This window comes from Xiphias gladius, chromosome 5 (assembly GCF_016859285.1).
Source record: "Xiphias gladius isolate SHS-SW01 ecotype Sanya breed wild chromosome 5, ASM1685928v1, whole genome shotgun sequence".
Lineage (NCBI taxonomy): Eukaryota > Metazoa > Chordata > Actinopteri > Istiophoriformes > Xiphiidae > Xiphias > Xiphias gladius.
The window spans coordinates 4,828,343-4,847,590 of NC_053404.1; positions in this window are offsets into that span (position 1 = coordinate 4,828,343).

Below are 19,248 nucleotides of genomic sequence, written 5' to 3' on the forward strand. Positions count from 1 at the left end.
ATTCAGTGAAGTGACATTTACAGTATACTGCGTGGCATATCAGGTGCGAAATACAGATTCATATACCCAGCTTGGCTGAGAATGACACTACCTGGCACAGAAGAAAGGAGATTTGCTGACGCTAAGAAAGCCATGGACTATGTGACCTGCAACATTACAACACGATTTTAGCTTGAAATAAGAGGAAGCAAAGAGGATTTGGACCTTTTCTGCAATTAGTCCTAATCTGTCTCTCTAAATAAGTGGTAACTTTGTGGACCTACTACACCAGTGTATTTGAATGGGCTACTTCTGAGATTTAGCCATTGATATCTTGGTCATTATATTCCCACAACGTACCTACAGTATGTAAATATCAAACCAGTAACTGGTTTTAATACTGTGGCTGATCGGTGTATAGAGGGATTGATTATTTTCTCGTAGACACTCAACTGTTTCTTAATATATAAAATGTAAAATACCATACCATAACAGTCTCGGACCATGCAGCCCTCTCTTTCACTGTACAGTTGGAAGACAATACTACAAATCATACCAGATGGCAAGTGAATCACACAATCCTTGCAGACCGTACATTCTGTTCTACATTAGAAACCCATAGAAAGACTTTTTATGAGAGTAATGATGCCCAGACGTCTCACCATTACAATTACTTTTAGAAATATAATTAATAGGGAGAAACTACAGAATATGGAACAACAGATTGAAAAACTAGACAAAGGAAACGCCCGAAACACTTCTAGAGAGTTATACAGGATCCAGCTGCTAAAATATGAATATAACCAGGTGTTAAAGTGGGCCAAAACGATCCAGAATGGCATTCATTCCATTCAGAGTGACTCCTGACAGATTCACCTATTTAGGAAAACAGATTAATACAAATTACCAAGACTTATTTGAAAATGTATCTCCTTTTATTTCCAAGTTACAGTTATGTTTAAAACACCGGGGGATCATGCCTCCTTACCTTATTTGCAGAGTCAATGCAATTAAAATGGTATGTTTACCTCTTTTGCCCTGTCAATTTCAAAATCTCCCAATTTATTTAACGAAGACATTTTTTATGAAACTAAACTCCATCATAACCCAATTTCTCTGGAATAACAAACATTCCAGAATAAAAAAGATCAACTTATTTAAACCAAGAATGAGGGCGAATTAGCTCTACCCAATTTCATCAGCCACTAGTGGGCCGCAAATGTCCATGTCCGGATGTTTAATATTCACTCTTCCACTGCCTCTCATAAATGGTTGCTACTAGAAAGAGAAGACTGCTCCCAATACGACTTTTCTCTTATCTCCTTCCAGACCTCCAAAATCTAGCCTCTTGAAGCAATTAAACAAGAATGTCAACTTGAGCTTCCTAGGTCCCCTGATACCAATTTATGGAAACCCTTCATTTGCACCATCCACCTTAAGGCTGTCTTTAAAACTTGTGAAAATGCTGGAATTCAAACATCACTAAATTTGAATAGTGACAAATATTTTGCTTCATTTCAGCAACTGGCTGACAAATTCAATCTATCTGGACCTAACTTTTTCTGATACCTTCAGAGAGAGTATGTTCATAAGTTCATACCAGTTTATAAGACTATAATTGACTTCACACTTAGATCCATTGTCAAACTTCAGAGTCTGATGCTATTTACAGATTTTTTTGTCACCGCCATAATGTAGGATCCTTCGGTTGTGTTTTGGGTGCCTAGGTTGAGTAGTGTGGTTGGTTGGGGGTGGGTTGGGTTTTCTTCCCTCTTCTTATCTTCCGTCCTTCCTTCCTTCTACCGTGTTATTTTTAACAAGTCTCAAACAGAAAAATTGTCTGTATTAGTTCTGTATAGTCACTAATTTATCTTTATATTGAATGATGACTTGCGGATACTATATTCCACTCTCAATAAAAATGTTTAAAAAAAAAAAAGCATATTAATGTTTATTCTGTTACCAGAATAAATGTTGCATGGTTGATGGTGACTTTTATCAGTCAGAGACGCTGAATATATCCAGCTTACACTGATCAGCTAACGTTAAAACCAATTACTGGTTTTAATGTTGTGGCTAAACAGTGCATGTGTATATGGGACATATATATATATATATACATATATATATATATACACACACACACACACACACACACACACATATATATATATATATATACACACACACATAAATATATGTATAAAGATGGACAGTGGTAGAATGGATCACACCGTAGGAATGTTGGAAAGGTTTTAATGAATTCATTTTTCTATTTTTTTTTGCTGTGAAAATGGGTCACAGCAAAAGTAAGTTTGCTTTTATGCTGCCCTTTGCAAAGAGAAGGAAGCTACAATCCTTTTACGGCCACCTTTAAACGCTACAGCAGTGAGTTTTTGATACACAAATCAGAATTTTTTTTTTTTGGAAAAAATAGATAGTGACAAATCCAGAGAAAATTGTGACCAACTCTGCAGTTCCTCTCCACTCACTTGAAAGTTTTGGTTTTGTGGCCTGCAACTGGGCTGTTTCATTCTGTCTCACCGCTTTCATCAATTATTTCCAGCCGTAGGAGTCAGCTGTTTTCAGTGAGGAAGCTTTGATAAAGCCAACGTACACTATCTGCTCAGCACTAAAAGTTAGTAACTACCTGGAGAACTTAGTGGAGCATTTAGCAGCTAAAGACACAATTTTATGAAGAGCTACACTGTAAAACATCATACAGGAATTTAGTCGAATCAACAAATCTTTTTTCATTAACTTTAATATAAATGTATATAAGTTATATATGTACAAGTTAATTGCACTTAAAATTTCTAGTTTTTAATTTTCAAGCCACATAAGGCTATTAGCTGACTTCACAGTATGCATTGTTTGGGACTTAACTCTCCAGAGACCCCTCTTTTTTGAAAATGTTAATGATGTAAACTTGACAACAAACAAAAACATTAGCAGCCTTGCATGTTATCTTTGTGCTAATTCTGGTACAGAGTGGCTCCAGCAACAGCTGTAAGTTCTTCATGTTAAATGAAGAACTAACTCTTTAAACTCAGAAAAATGAACAAAGAAACTTTATCAACAGGCCACAATAGTTATGTTGGAATGGATTTTTAAGTTCACAGAACTACCAAAGTAGTTAAATGAATTAACAAATCTAAAGAAACCAAAAAAAGACAAGGTATGTCATGGCTGGTGGAAGCAGCACAGGCAGAGAGAACCCAAACGCAGACACACAGGCAGGCAGGTGCAGTGAAGTAATGGCTGAATCTCAAAGGCCGAAGGGTGGACAAGCAGGCAGGCAGGCAGGCTCAGAGATTCGGTTACTACACAGGGAGACATATGCTGACATAAACAGACCATCTGACAAGGAGCTGGTGGCAAAAGCAAGTTTAAATAGTGGCTGGGGTGATGAGGAAACTGGGAACAGGAGTCTGAGTGGGCAGGGTAGCTCAGGTGACTGGGAATAGAGAGCAGGTGAGCAGGTGGATATGGAAACAGGAAAAAAAAATCCAGTGACGTCTGGTGGGTGGATGGAAAATGGCAGGTCTAGGGAGATGACCCCAGACTTGCCAGGGGGAAGTAAGCCGGGGTTGGAGACAGGGGCCCAGGGGAACTGAGGAGCAAATCATGACAAATGGTTTACTCAACACATCAAAATAACAACTGACGATGTTAGAGGAACTACTTGTATTTTTTGACTTAACCTAAAATTTTAAGGCAGCCCTTCCATTCATACTTTTAAGTTTAAACAAGTTATATTTTACATTGTGATAGACAGCAAAAAAGACCTAAAAAAGAGTGAAAATTGGACATAAGACACGTAGATTTTAGAAAATGTGTACTACAAGCTTGTCCATATCAACATATTATATCAAGGACATTATATGTGAATGTGTGCAATTTTCCAGTGGTTTTTCATACATTTAATCTAGTGTATGAGTCTAGTCTTTAAATCCCTGCACTGAGAGATTAACTGGGAAAGAACCGCAAAATATTGACTTCTGGTCAAAATATCATTACAATAAAAATGTTAAAAATCAGTAAGGAATAAGGGATATAGACCCAATGTGACATAAATAATGTTAACTGTAGAACCCAAATGTGTAACATGTAGGCTTATTTTTTTCTTTAATAATTCCAAATGTATTCTTAATTTTATTATTGTTGTATTTGCAGCCTGATTCTGAAAACCTGTGATTAAGTGAATAGTTGATTTAAAAAGATATTTAATGCATTTTTATGATGCAATGCATCAAAAGAATGAGCATAAACTTAAATGTTGCCAATATAATAATTATACCCCCTTTTTAATTAAGGTCATTCAATAAATCATTTACATAGCAGTTCCACAGTCAGGATACTTCCTGGATTGGATGAATTTTCACTTTTTGATGTTTGATGCTCCTATTGGCTTGTGTCTGGTTTCCTTGTCCATTTTGCATGTTTTTTTTTTTTTAACTATACTGCAGCTGCGCTGTCTCTAAAGCAAAATCCAGAACCTCAGTCAACACAGGCACAGTATGAATGGTATATTCACAATGAACCCATTTGCACATTTAATCCGTTTGGAGCCAGGAGGTGATTGTGGCTCAGGAAGGAGAACACCTGCTGTATCCAGCTCCCGATGACTTTGAAGTGTCTTCGGCAGAGATCACTGCAATAACCACAAGAAAAGTTGTGGCTGCGCTGGCATGTGAGGCAGACGAAGCCAGTGTGGAGGAAAAGGAGTGGCTAAGGGAAGAACTGTAAGAACATAACACTCTCTCAATGCTGACTTGCCCAAAGAAGGAGGAACGAATTAGATGCCTACATGGACCCTGTTTGGGTTTTAGTGCCAAAGTCGACAGTGTCAACCAGGACCAAAAAAAGCAAAGAATTAGACAACATGTTGGAAGGAAAAGCAACCTGAAAATCCCTTGGATCGCAGCTTAGCATTTCTGAAGGACATGCTTGCCTGATGGAAACCCTGACTTGTCACCAATATTAGGATAGAACAAGCATACCAGACATAGAGAACAGAAAACATTTCTACAGGCATTGAGATCGCTGCTGCTGCTATTTATATAGCATTTTAAAAGCTCCATTTCCAATAGCCACCTGTAGGCTCTGAGTCTATGCTCGCCTACAGTGAGAAAACACAATCATCAGTACATTAAGACTGCTCCACATCAGGGAGTGGAGAGTGATGATCTTATACACAATAATTTTCTAATATATATGAGGCCTGTAGAAATGTGATGCTAGAGTAAAATGGGCAACACAAACTCCCCTGGGTAGACATGCAACTCAAAAGTAACTGGCATATATATTCCAAGTCCAAGATAACCCCTCTAAGAGAGATAAAGAGGGGAAGAGAGACAGAGAGAGAAATTAGGAGCCATTCCTCATTCAGCATGCATTTTAAGTGATAAAGAGGTGGTGAGCCTGGTTAATGTTACATCCTTTCCTGCCCTTGGTCTCGTCAACCTTTTCTTATTGATAATTCATTCTAAAATCTATAATTTAGGGATATATTCTTTAAACAGTGTCGGGAGGGTATTTATCATAAATCGCCTAGCTCTCCAATGCCTTGTCACAGTACAGGTACTGACAATTCAAAGTATTCTCTCTTAATAGCAGGATAGAGGCATTTCTTAGATACTAATCTAGTAAATCACTCTGATGGTCCCAAAAATTTTCACTAAATGTTACTCTGAATTGGTCATTCTGGGTCAGCTATAAAGTGTGTTTACAGCATTATTTTGAATGTAGTTGCATTGCAACACTAGAGGGTGACAATTTTTTAAATGTTTAAATTCACATAGTGGCATTTAATGTAGCACTCTCAGTTTTCATTAAGATTCCAAGCTTCTACAGTGAGAGTATTTGTACTCTTGACGACTTTGCTTTACTTTAATTGAATCTCAAACCCTTATCTTCTCGATTATAAGAACAATTTCTTTCTTGGAATTTTACGGTACTGGCATTATTGATGTGACTAACTGAATGCAACTTTTTAGTCAACTAAATAAAGAAATATGTAGTCAGAACAGAAAGTAAAATATAAAAATAGGCTTTTACATTCAACCATAATCCTAACTGTATTCTAAAATGATTGAACCCATTATACACACACTTGACTGGATATTCAGTTTCAGTTTCCCTTTAAAAGCATGTTTGGCATGCTGTATAATTAACTTGGGATGCTGTATTATGTGAAATTCAGTATTAAAATCCTCCAGATAATAAAGATACCTTACATGTAGCAATGTTTTTACATGGGTCCCCGTTTTGTTTGTTCACTTGCAAATGCGGAAGGGCACACATGCATGTGCAATTAGGTGATGTGACGCATTCCTGCCAATGATTTCACCGTTTACTACTGATCTACAGTTGGCGGTAAAGTGCACCGAGCAACCAATGTGCCAGTGAAAAGCAGGGAAGTACAGGTGGAAATCATGAATCACTATGCTGATTCAAATCATTTTGTTAAGATCAGTTCAAAGATTTGTAGTCAGTTACCACATAGTCCATTCATTTTCTGTCCTAAACTAAGTGGTCGCATCACCATTGACAGGCATGTCAGCATGCACAACGGTGCTCTCAGTTACTGATTAGGAGCTCCACTGCTAAAAGCTGATGATTTATTTAGTGACAATGGTGAATAAGAGTAGTCAGTTAACTCTGCGGATTTATTGTTCATACATATATGTACTGAACACCTCTGCATGGAAGAAGGAGAAGACTGCTAATAACTAAATCGTTCACCATTAATGCACAGACAATTTACTGAATAATATTAAAATTTGGGGTATTTTTTCCTTCTGGAGAAGAGCTGTTTCCTGCAGAAGAGTGGCATTGTTGTAATTCTAACAAGAATTTTCTTTGGTCATTTTAAATATTTTGTTTTTGTGTAAAAGCCTGTCACCGTTGGAATCCATTGTGACTTACTTAATCCAAGCTGACCGCGCGGTCAATGACGAATCTACAGACTTTTAACAAGCACCTTCATGAGATGAATCTTTAATACCAAAAAGATTTTGGGTGGAGCACCACTGAAAGTTTTAAAAAGAAATACTAATTATTCTGAGGAAAAGTATTTTGGATTTGGTGTCATCGCAAAACCTCCTCAGTTTTTTTTTGGATTTTCATGATTTAAGGTGAATATGGAAAGGCAGAAAGAAAGAAGCACAGAAGAAAGCAGGGAGGAAGGAAGGATGAAAACAAGAAAAGTTATAAAAGATAGAACAAAGAAGGAAAGAGGGAGTGGGAAATGAAAATGAAGAGACAAAGAAAAATATGACGGGGGGAAGAAAACAAACAGAAAAAAACACACTTTAAACTTTGGATACATTAATGTCTTAAAAGCGTTATGCCATTTAACCGAGCTCACGGTGAATTTTAAGTCAAAAACAATCATTTATGTCATCTTGAACATAAATACAAAAAAAGAACATATGGTAAAATCAGCACTCTCATAGATGCTTTCACTCAGACTTTCTTCAGGCATAAAAGGTAAGCAGAGAGAAAGAACATTTGGGTGAATATGCAGACATTCCAGTAATTACCCCCCCATGCAAAACGTGTGTAGCCCTCTCACAAGAGCATACTCTAAGGTAGTCTTGTCTTATGGCATATGGAACATTACAATACTCTTAAACAATAATGCTATGAAAAATATCAGCTAAATGCAGTCATATTGTTAACATCATAGATAAATCAGAGCATAACATTTAAATCAAATCTTAAATCTTCATTTAACCCTAAAGGTGCAAGTGCCTAAGGACATTTGATTCAACACATTTCTCTCTGACCTTGCTTATTCTCCAGATCTTTATCTCTGTTCAGCCTAACATGCTTGATCCCCTCCTACCTCCATTTTTGTAGTTCAAATATGCCATAAGACTACAATGCCTCCTATGTTCAGTATGTTCTTGTGTCTGTGATATACAGATTTTTTTTGCATTGGTACTAATTACTGGAATGTTCATATAAACCCAAGTCTTCCTTCATTCTCTTTGTGTCGTATCAGTTAAGAAGGTCAGCGCCTAAAAGCTTGTACTAAATAGAGTATACAGGTTCCTGCACCTTGTAAAACCTTTCAGCTGAAGCAGTGGACAGTGTAATTCCCATGTTGAAAGTAAAATCTAAATCTACAAAGTTCCTAGTAACTCAGAATGAACCCAGCCAGCAGGAGTTCGATCCCTGAAATTCTTTGCTGTAAGGCTACAGAGATAACCACTGAGCCACCCTCACTCTACAGTCTATACAATAAAAAAAAGTGCCAAGTTCATTTGATCTGAGTGAATTACCTCTCTGTCTGTGCCTAATAATAACTGTAACATCAGCCAAAGAGAATCCGCCTGTTAACTCTCGTTTGCTCCCATTGTGCCACAGAGTCAATGCCCACCAGCTCCAATCCAATTAGCAACAGTAGCAACTCTACCTCACTTCCATTTAATATGCTTTCTCAACTCTTTGTTAGATTAGAGAGGGGGTGGACTGTGTAATAAGAGAGACCAAACTGTGAGGTGTTAGAGGAACGACTGACGAAGAGTGAGGCTGCAGTCAGACTCAACACCTGTCCTGATGTGAACCAGCTTTATGCAGTATGGACACGTGTCCAGCTGAACGTCTAACTTCAGCAGTGTTTTCATGAGGAGAGAAATCCGTTTGCAGTCATGGAATGTATACATGTATACTTACATATCTGTTCAAGTGATTCCCTACTATGTATGATTAATTATGCCTTTGTAAAAAGAGACAGAACCTTTTATAATTATTTATCATTACTTTGAATAAGTAGTTACTGTCAGGTTCAAACAACCTAAAACAGATATAAACACAATAATGAGGCAGGACACAGAGTGGTGAGGTTATATACTCGCAAGGACAATGGACAGAGAGTGCTCAGTTACAGTCTCCAACCCGCTCTGAGTTTCTCAGCCGTCTACCTCGCTCTTTTATTTCCATAGGGTGGTTCTTTGTCACATAATCATATGTCGGCATAGTTGCACTATCTCATCTTAGAAGCCTTGTGCCTCCTGCTTGTCTCAGGGACGGAACTATCTGTCTCGTCTTGATTTGGGGAGTAGCTGCTTCGCAGCTGCAGATACTCCCGTGCGCATAGCCTTCAAGAGTGCAGATAACAACAGCTAATGAGCAAAGCATGGGATAACTTACATTTTTCTAACATTTTCCTCCTGTTTATCACATATTTGCTCAATTCTCATATCACTTTAACAGCCACTTCAGTAGATTTTCAGCTGTAAGATCACTTTTCATGAGAACAAATACATTTACACTCAGAGTTTAGTTAGACATAGCTCTCATCATCATCATCAGCTCCATAGTCCCCAGGATCAGGGAACAAATCAGAGAGATGATGGTCTTCATCCTTGTCATCATCTGCATCTTTTTCACGTGACTCCTGACCCAGGAGAGTATACGTTTGTGTGAGATCTTGTTTCATAGGTGTTATTGCAGTGAAGATGAGTCGCTGAGTGAGAGATCTAATACAGGGAATACAACAACATCCACAGAGGGTTAGAGTAGCAGCAAAAACAGCAAGTGACACTAAGATGGAGGACACTAGAGCCTTGTATCTCCCAAACATGTTCAGCCAGTCATCCCACATGGAGGTGTCAACGCCGGATTGTTCCTTCATCTTCTTGTTCAGGATCCGTAATCCATCTACTGCAACAGACAAACTGCCATCTGCAGCGGTGTTATTAGGAATGAACGTACAACATCGTTCCCCAAACATAGAACACACTCCTCCTTTCTCGGCTAGAATCATGTCAATGGCTATTCTGTTTTGGAACGCCATTAGGGAGGTGGCTGTTAATTGCTGATGAACTGCTTCAAACCCTCGCTGTGTCAGATTGCCTAATTTCTGCACATTATAATGGACATAGTTGATTCTGTCAACATTTTTGTTTATAGTACACCACCAACAGACGCTAGACTCAAACCCTGGAGCTACCTGATCAACCAATTTGTATTCATCAGGCACTCCTCTTGGTACTCCTATAGCATCAATATAGGTTGGGTCTGGGCTAACATCTCTTTTTGTTTTGACCAGAAGTTTCTCTCCGATCACGTTGGTGAGTAGGTCTCTCAGCGTCAGGGGACGAACATCCACTGGTAGTAAGAGCGTTACCAGTGCACACAGACCTGATGGGTCCATGGGGAAACGATCTCTGATCGCCTGTCCTCCACACCACCACCAGAGATCACTACGAGCCATGAGGGGCTTGTTCACAGTTGCTAGGTGAACAGTTTGGAGACACCATGATGTAGACACAGAACCTACATCCTTTGTTCCTTTTCCCCTAGTGACATTAAGACAGGTAAAATTTCCTGCAGCTACTTTGCTTGAGAAAATCGGTGGTGCTGCTTCTCGTGAGGTAAGTGGATAAATATTGTCCCATGTCTGACAGTCTGATCTTACAGATTTATTCCACATTACATCTATTACACAGGATTGAGTCATTGGTGCTAGAACAACTTGTAGTACTGGTCTGGGACCCATACATACGACGCATGAACCTCTAGCTGAAACATTTGCTGCCTGTCTGGCCAATATCATCCAGTTGTTTGCTGACTCAGTAATCCCTGTATACGACACTATACGGACCTCTGTTTTCTTCTTTGTTTTAACAACATAAGTGGATTCAGAGGTAGATTTTGGCCCTGGAGTAAAATCGTCTGGCCTCCCCGTTTCCTCATCATCCTTGTGTTGACAGGGCTGAGTGGCTGTGCCATTTGGACAGAGACTAACCCATGTACAGGGGTCGGTGCCACTCTTGTGTATGCAAAACCCAAACCTGTGACATGTTGGTGAGCCATACTGTCCTGTTGCTGTTGGCTCTCAGTGGTTCGGCTGTGCCGTTTATGACAAAACATAATTGATTTCGAGTCCAGTTATAACTTAGTCTACATGCCCATTCCTTAGCTTTTTCTGAGGTGCCAAACGTTCCCTCAGCCCAGGATGAATCTGTAGGTAAAATAATATTACTCCAGTCATTTCCACTAGTTTTGTAACCGTTTACATCAATATAAGCATTGTATCCTGCCCAATGTTTTGTGGTATAGCCTCTAGTCATGGGCAAATCATAGAAGCACCAATCCGCTGTGCCATTCTTGCAATTATAGCAGAGGTAGGGATCTGGTGTTGTTCCACCTATAGTGGTCGAGGTATTGCAGGGATTTGAGAATGCTCCCGTCAGAGTTTTAACATGGGCATCTGTCCCTACCCTTCTCCGCGTTCGCATAAGTTGAGGTGCTTCTGTTTGGATTTTGACTGTTTCAGTACTATTTGTGCGCTTCGACGGAGGGTCCCACAAATACCATACCAGGAGAAACACTACTATAAATGATAGCAGAAATAGCCCGCACTTTACGAGGTCTGCCAACACATGCGGTCGAGTCATTGTGGGGACTGTAACTGCTATAGATTTAGCGGCTTGTAATTTCTTCTCTGAGTTTCGAGTCTACCTGACCTCTAGACAGTCAAGTCCACTCTATTGTCAGTTTTCGCTCGCTATTTCTGTTCAGTGTCCTCGGCCGCAATGACACGTTTGCAGTGTGTTAAGTGGACCCAGGTGGATCTCTCCGCTATCTTTAATGCTGTGTCAGGGGGTAGGGGGCGTCCCTAACTATCTCTAGGGTTCCAATCTCCCCTCACGTGGTGCCAATCACTGCCCATAGCAGTCATCCATACCTGCTGGACCTCATTACCATTGAGGTGGTATGATCGTCTCAGATCATCCAAGTCTTCTAAGAACTGAGTTATGTCTTCTTTGTGTGGGTTGAGACTTTGTACAGCTTTCTTTATGTCTTCTGCTGTCCATGTACGATACACTAACACTGTGGGCTGCTGATTGTCTTGGCCCATTAGTGGATTTGGAACTTCAATCATCGGATACTCTTCTACAGTATCAGATGTGGGGGGTGCTGACGGCGGTGGGGATAATAGCTTCCCTAATGTTTTAGACCACGACACGCTGGGTCCTTTTTGTGACCTCGTATGTCTTGGTCCAGAGCTGTATTTTGGTGGAGGAGGTTCATCTGGTATATCAGGGTACAGTTTTCGCTTTGTGGTCTTTTTTGGTGTGGCCCCTGATGCATGTCCTCCACTAGCTCCCTCGTCTTCTTCCTCTTTCTCTACTCTTTGTGGCATCTGCCTCCTTCTTGTCACTACATACTCATCATCTTCCTTTCTGTGAAACATAACTTCCCGTTCCTTTCCTTTTTGCTGCTCTCGCGACTCTCCCTCTCTCTCTTTTTCTCTTTGTTCTTCCTCTCTCTTTTTTCTCTGGCCCTCTTCTCTGCTTTTTGCTATCTTTAGCCAGCATTCTGTATCCTCAAAGCCTAGTTTTTTCATACGACTCTTATCATTTTGTGCGTCACGCCGTATTTTCTCTTGTAAGACTGTAATCTTTTGTGTATTTAGGCTTCCATCGTAATCAAATTTTCTTATCCATTTATCGAGATGTTTGGTATATTGGTGGTCACGTTTTTCAACATATTTCCAGTCTTTACACGTTAAGGCTTCTCGCGGACTCTGCTTACTGTTTCCTTTTCCCTTTTTTTTTTTTTTTTTTTTTTTTTTAATGTTTTGGATCAGTCTTTCAATACCTAGGGTATTCTATGACTGATATTCCTTAAATTGAGATAACAGAAATCCTGTTGTGGTAATCCTCAAGCTTCTACCTCCACGGAGGCGAAGGATTCTTGCCTAGTGCTTCCACAACAGTTTGTTATTTTACTCTCAATTTTATTTCATGATAGAGAATACCTAGTGGTATACTCTATCCATTCACTCCCCTTCTTTTGAAAAACAACTGTGGTCACTGTTTTATTACGGAATTTATCAGACTCCGCCGTCCCTCTTTTACCTGTCAGTGCCTAGGATCCACAGGGTTTTGTTTAACGCCTAAAGCCGTACTACCAGTGTACTCTTTACCGTTTTTCTCTGAGACCCACCTTCACGCGTTCTCTAACAGTCTACCACAGTGTTTTCCTTTCATTCCTTTTTAATGAAAATAACACTCACCAAACCGTAGTCCTCCTCTTGGATTCCCATCAACCCTTAGACTCCTACTGGCGAGCTGAAGTCCAGTCCCGGAAAGGTTCTTTTTAGGCCGAGCTTCTAAGCACGGCCTGCCGTGGCCACGGTCTTAACTGGTGTTCCGCTCCGCCCGTAGGAGTCCTTGGGTGTGTTGGGATCCGGCTCGAAGGACCAAGTAAATGTCAGGTTCAAACAACCTAAAACAGATATAAACACAATAATGAGGCAGGACACAGAGTGGTGAGGTTATATACTTGCAAGGAGAATGGACAGAGAGTGCTCAGTTACAGTCTCCAACTCGCTCTGAGTTTCTCAGCCGTCTACCTCGCTCTTTTATTTCCATAGGGTGGTTCTTTGTCACATAATCATATGTCGGCATAGTTGCACTATCTCATCTTAGAAGCCTTGTGCCTCCTGCTTGTCTCAGGGACGGAACTATCTGTCTCGTCTTGATTTGGGGAGTAGCTGCTTCGCAGCTGCAGATACTCCCGTGCGCATAGCCTTCAAGAGTGCAGATAACAACAGCTAATGAGCAAAGCATGGGAAAACTTACATTTTTCTAACAGTTACAAAATCTGTTTCTCTGATAATTTATGTAGTCTTATATGGCAAAACCTACAATCAAGATGTTCATATTAACCAATAATGCTAGTGGTACTGTGTAAGTATAAGAGCTAGCCAAAGATCGGAATACTAGAGCTGCTCAATTAATCTGCCAATCACTTTCCCCAAATAATCGTTTGATCTATAAAATGTTAGAATATAGTGAAAAATGCCCATTTAAATTTCTCATGGCCTGAGGTGACGTATTTATGTCCAAAACTCAGTTTACATTCATACATGACCAAAAAAAAAACCAAATAGTGTAAATAGTTGAGTTTAATACATTTTCTATCATTTGACTGATTGATTAATTGACTAATTGTTGCAGCTCTACATCATTCTGTGGTTGATGTCTGAAAATCTTGATGACTCGTATCAGTCTTGGTAGAATTCTGGGACTTTCATCGTATTACATTTTAATTGTCATGTAGTTGTGTGACAGTTAGAGTATGAAAGGTCAAACCCACCTCTACCCATGTCTCCCAGATAACCACAGTGGTACTGCCAACTCTGAGACCCAAACTCTACACAGGGCTTTTGTTTTGGTTCAACCATTACTGACTATTATCTAGCCAAGCTATTGCAATGCTTTGTCTACACTTTGGGATACTAAGAAAATTGGGTCGTGCAATTATGTGCTACAGTTTTCATTGAGTTTACGCCCACAATCTGCATGTATTCAGCATCTGATTTACTAAGACAGCAGCTCATTACATGCTGACCAGACTGTGCATTTTACGCCCGTTTTTCCAACCCAGATAGTAAAATGAAACTTCTGACCCAACATATACCTGGGGATTCCAAATCTAAGCTGATTCCAGCTGTTATCCACCAATGTTGGTTGAAAGCCAGAAAGATTTTCTGTGTGTGGGCCAGAATAGGCCCAGATGTGGACGTAACACCCGACAGTCATGCTATATGTAGGCTGAACTTTGGTCGAGAAACCGGCCATATATTGAGCTACAAGAAATAATTTTGCTTGAGGGAATAATCGTTTTTCAGTTATATGCATATATTTAATACACATTTCTTTCCCCCACTATAACCTTCCCTGTGGTTCTTGTAAATCCCATTTACAAATGGTGTTTGGAGGTGGAGAATTTTGTCCTCAAAACTGAAGCAAACTGAATGACCTCAGTAAATCTACCAGAATACTTATTTAATCTCTGTTAACATGTCTCCTCCTATTATTTGTGCCATCCTCCCTTAAAAGCATATGCAATGAGGCGAGAGATGCACCTTGCCCGCACTCACACAAATAACACGGAATGGCCCCAGCCTGGTGCAACTGATAAATACAGCACATGTGTTTGGAGCAGAATGCGTCAAATCTGTGCCTGTAAAACAGATGCAATTGTCACAGTTAATCTCCTCCTCCATCTCTTTCCCTCTTCCCATTGCACCTATGTTGTGTATTCATGGAGTTACTTTAATTACCAGTCTTCAAATTGTAAGTATAATTCACATCAACATCCAAGAAAGAGAAACTGCTTTAAGACATTTGAAAATGATCAAACCCGAAGCCAGCCCAAGCCCTTGGCTTTAGGCAACAAAACCGCTCCAAACAAACCAAAACCCAACATTGTTTTGGGACCCACTGGGTTTAGGTGTGGTTGCATCTCACTAGTATAGGCTAATATTTAAGACATTTGTAATTCTTATAAAAATCTTTTTATTTGTAATAAAACAGAGCACAGAAAAAGCAGAAATGGGATTCTTTTTCTTATAAAAAGGCTTTTCATTTTACTGTGGAAGTAACATGTTCGAATACCATACCTTTCACATTGTTTCGTTATAAGAGTGGGCACAGTAGTTGATCCACAAAATTATTTAAATAGCTTAGATAAGCATCATCCTATTCTGTAAATAGAACAAGAACTTAGTTGATGGCAAAGAGTGCCATCTACAGAAACTCATCAGCTGACGATCTGAGATGCCACCATACTGCACACACTGCTCAACTGAGAAGTGTTCCTTTGCAACCAAAATCCCCATAGGAAGGAAAGAAATATTTTGTTAATTTGGACATAGCAAGAAAAAATAAAATCTCACAGCAAAAGTTTGACGGATGAACACATAAGGAAAGATTCATATCTTAGATGTTTGAGCATAGCTAAAGGCTTAATAAGTGGCTCCCCTTAATAAGTAGACAAAGACAATAACATACAGCAAAGAAATACGATCTTTCCAACTACTGCTTTAAAAATATCCCTACTTTCTGTCCGATGTGTAATAGATACACACTCAGGGGGGTAAAAAAAGAATGAATAGGTGGAAGATTGTGGAAACTATTATCATTACGTTTCTAATTTGGTGGTTTACAATAATCAGCTACACACAGTTGAGTGCCTTGCTTCATAGGTGGACTACTGCAAGGGCAAAGTGGGCATGTACACAGAAACCTGGAGTCAGGAGGGGCGGGTGTCCTTAAAAGGGAACTCCGTAGATTTTACTCATCACATTGTTGGGGAGTACCACTTCATATGTGAACAAAGTTGTTTAAAGCCTTCTGTGTCTCCAGAGGGAGCTGTGTGAGGTCTGATAATGTCCTCATGTGATGTCACTTGAGTCAGCAGTGGTTGGGACGGAAGGCTACAAGTCTGAAAGGAAGAAGAATGTAATTTTTTCCTTTTTTTTTAAGTGACCATCACGCGTCCAACAATGTTAAGGCAGTGCAATGCTAAGTCAGAGAATTGCTCTTCTAAGGATTTTTTTAAGACTGCAGAAATGTGTGTGTAAAAGGAGTCAGTTTATATGAGAGTAGGTCTATTTCAAAATAAGTGAAATAACTGTATGATATGTTTTTTATATATTATATATTTATATATATTTTTCTCTGTGAATGTAGCTCTAGCTCTGTACTACATTTGATTTAATATACAGTACGTTTTTTGTACACAGTTAGTAGTATGGTGATTTTGTTATTCATGTATGGCTTCAGTTTTGACCCTTAAACATGTATTATTTACATAGTATACATAGAGGAAGACATATCTAAAATGAGGTTGATGCCATATACCAAAATAATTAACGAACTTTGCAAAAACACTTGTTGTGTGCAGGATACCTGAGCTTTGTAATTAAGTTATGGTTGGTGTCCTGTCTATCTAGAGTATCTCAATTAAATCAACTCTCGTATTATGTTGCAACATGCCTTTTGGTGTTAATTTGTAGTACTACTTTTTTTCTGTCCTGAAACAGAAGTCATGTATGGGTGAAAAGGAATTAAAACTCCGTTTTGTTTGATACTGGACTACAGAACATCTTGAAGCAGACTACAAATGGCTCAAGGACACTTTCAGAAAAAAAATCCTGGATAGCTGCTGGATCTCACTGCTGTGTGTAACATTTTCTCAGCAACTGTTCAGTTTTTCTGAATGTATCCCCTTCCAGACTGTCTATAAAGTATCAGCTTAAAGACCAAATAAACAAACTCAAAGTGAAGACAGAAAATCACTATCGAACAGCTCTATGTGGGTTTACCTCAGCAGTAACATCTGCTTTGCCATACTGATCTATACTACAATCAAATAAGCTCTACTTAATAGAGACTTTGCATGGGATGTTGGTATAGCTGTCTCTCTTCCTCCTATAATCACTGGTAACCACTACCAAACACAAATATTATAACATTCAGTGAAACTGCAGCAACTTACTGCTGTTCTTTTGTACCATAGCAACCATTTTGTTGCCCTTAATGAAAGGGACACCTTACAATGGGTCCCTGCTTTTTTGAACAGCAGCAATTAGGACTTGACCTCACAATGACAGGTGAGTGATGGAGTGAAGTGTGTAGTGTGACTAGTGTTTAGGGTTTGGTGTTGAGAACCACCTATGAAATGGGCCTGATTCCAAATGCGTAATAAGCTGTACAAACAATGTATAAACAATATTGGGGTGAGGACAGGGATGAACTTTATTTTCCACCTAAAAAAAAAAAATTCTCTAACCAATGTTAACAATAACTTAGAATAAATGCAATACCCTTCCCCCTAATGTGACATAAGCAGTATCGAATTAGTGCAACTGGTTTCACCATGCATAACTGAAAGTGCACAAAGAATTTCAGAAGCTATACCTCAATTTAAAACTTAAAACTAAAGTAGGAGTAATTTTAACATACATCCACCAAGCACACACATTAGAAATTACATTAGTGGGCACCAACTATGAATCACAATGTTACAGTTTTGTGCCTTGCCCGAAATTACTAAAAAAAAAAGAAAAAAAAAGTCAATTAGCAATTGCAAAAATTATGGCAAACAGAATAGATTGGTGAATCACTGTACGACCAAACATTCGAGCCATTTTGTATATCTGAACCACCAGCTATGAAATGAACAAGTATTACCAGTGAATGGGTAAACCTAATCAAGCTGTAAGTCTGTGGGTTCTGCGGGGCTTGAACACCATGTTTTTGCAACAACTCTGATTCCATATAATAAAAAGACATTTTTATTAGGTCAGATGATGTTGCAACTGTATGTCATAATCAAACCAAATACCAAATACCTGTACATGGCCTGAGTCGCATTACCAGGTGACTCAGAGGTGAGTTCATTTTAGTTCCACAGTAAAATGAAAAGCCTTTTTATAAGAAAAAGAGGTGTTTCTTCCTGAATTTGCATTTCAGTGTGGGTGAACTTCATAAGACACATTCAGCTTTACTGTGTTCAGTTATGACGCTGAATTAATTGGGGGTGGGAGCCACTGTAAAATGATGTACTGTCTTGAGAGTTGATGTTCGAGCACTGATAACTATAAAGATCTATATGTGTGCTGTTTCTCAAAACTGACAATGGTCCTACAAGATATTAGCTGATTGTGATGAGGAAAGTAAAGACCTGATATAGAGGCATGAATATTTACCTGCTGCACATGGCAGTTTTGTGCTCATATGGCACATGTGGAAGCCACCTTGTTTATATAGCTATTTCAGTGTCACTTTTGATTCTTTTAATAATAAATGTCAAAACCCTAATGGGTGCCCTAAGGAATATCTACTTTTAATTAACCAATTCTAAACTGAATTCAAGTGATTAAACTGACATTGCTTATATCCTCATCCATCTTAAAACCCATATGCTCGGATGGATTGGCATGTGGAATTGGTGGAGGAACATTTCTAAAGGGATGGAGAGGCCATCAGTGACCAGAAAGCCTGCAGCTGCTTCTAGCAAGAGCTGAAGTCACTTCACATCATCATGAGTGATGTGGCCATGGGCAACAAGTTTGACAGCACTGAATGATATAGAAATAGTTGAAGAAAAAGCATTACTTATGCTTTATACTGTGGCAGCATCAAAGCAGTAAAGAAGCATTTATTGAAGACGTAATGGATATGTTTATTTGTTGGTATTATCCTTACAGTGAACAAAGGCTGTCACTGTTGTCAAAGCGTATCTGTTCTCCAAATTATAACTGCTAAAACAGCATAAACAGGCATATATGAATATATTTGCTCTGCATTAAAATTCCTGGAAACCTTACTTTTGCAATATATATGAAAATGTACATAAAAAACCTCAAAATTTGTGTGATTTGAAGAACCACTATTGATGCACATCATAATTTTCAAAGTTACAGAATTGGTATGCAGCATTAAGTTATTG